Source organism: Octopus bimaculoides, chromosome 15 (genome assembly GCF_001194135.2).
Source record: "Octopus bimaculoides isolate UCB-OBI-ISO-001 chromosome 15, ASM119413v2, whole genome shotgun sequence".
Classification (NCBI taxonomy): Eukaryota; Metazoa; Mollusca; class Cephalopoda; order Octopoda; family Octopodidae; genus Octopus; species Octopus bimaculoides.
The window spans coordinates 10,093,571-10,095,079 of NC_068995.1; positions in this window are offsets into that span (position 1 = coordinate 10,093,571).

Sequence of the window (1,509 nt, forward strand, 5' to 3'; positions counted from 1 at the left end):
TTCCAGTGTATATAGGTCCCAGCTCTGTCGTGTCTGTGAATATATTCCTTCTTAGCCAGGACTGGGCAGCCAGAGATAATATGATTTATTGTTATTATTATTATTATTATCATTATTATTATTATTATTATTATTATTATTATTATTATTATCATTATTATTATTATCATTATTATTATTATTATCATTATTAAGGCGGTTAGCTAACAGAATCGTTAGCAGGCCGGGCGAAAAGCTTAGCGGTATTTCGTCCGATTTTACGTTCTGAGTTCAAATTCCGCCGAGGTCGACTTTGCCTTTTATCCTTTCAAGGTGGATAAATCAACCACTATTGAAAAACTGGGGTCGATGTAACTTTTCCCAGCAAAAGTTCTGGTCTTGTGCCTGTAGCAGAATAGATTATTATTATTATTGATATTACCAATGCAGCGAGCTGGAAGGACCGTCAGCACGCAGGGCAACATGCTTAGCGGCATTACGGGATCGATAAAGTAAGTACCAGTTGAGTACTGGAGTCGATGCAATTGGTTTATCCACTCCCCGAACTTGCTGGGCTTGTGCCAAAAGTAGAAATCATCATCATCATTATTATTATTATTATTATTATTATTATTATTATTATGGCGACCTGGCAAATCGGTAGCAGCTCAGATGAAATGCTTGGCAGATTCTCTTCCGTGTCTTTACGTTCTGCGTTCAAAGCTCCACCGAGGGTCACCTTTAATCCTTGAGGTCAATGAAATTAGCACCAATTGAACACGGACGTCCCCTGCCCCTACTCCTCACTCAAATTTCGCGCCTTCTTCCTAAAACACAATGGTTATTAACATTCGGATGGTTGTAGTATTTGCAGTTCTTGATGCAGATGCATTTGTTATTGTTGTGGTTGTTGTTACTGATGATGTCACTAAAAAATGGTTGTTGTTACAATCGCTTCCTTTGCTGATAGTGTTGTTGTTGTTGTTGTTGTTATTGTTGCAGTTGAGTATTCCATGTCGCTATTGCTTAGCTAATTTCACTGCTATTGGTGTTGTTACTATGCTTGTTGTTTCTGTTGTTGGGGGTCATTGTGATATTATTTCTGTTGCTGTTTTTGCGTTCACCACTTCTATTGATGTTGTTGTTGTTGTTAAAGTTGTTGTTGCCATTGTAACTGATTTTTTTACTCTCTGTTAATGGTATTAAAATTCATCTCGTAATATATATACATATGTATATATACACATATTTATACATATATATATATATACATACATATATATATATACACACAGATATATAAGTATATTGTTATCGTTTCCATTACTACTAATACAGTTGTATAAGAGTGTTTTTGTCTATACTTTGGTAGATCGATAAGTATCCATATATACATATATATACACACGTGTTTGTATATGTATATATATGTATATATAAACACCTATTTACATACACACATACATACGCACATATACATACTTATATACATATATATATATGTATTTATATATATATATATATATATAT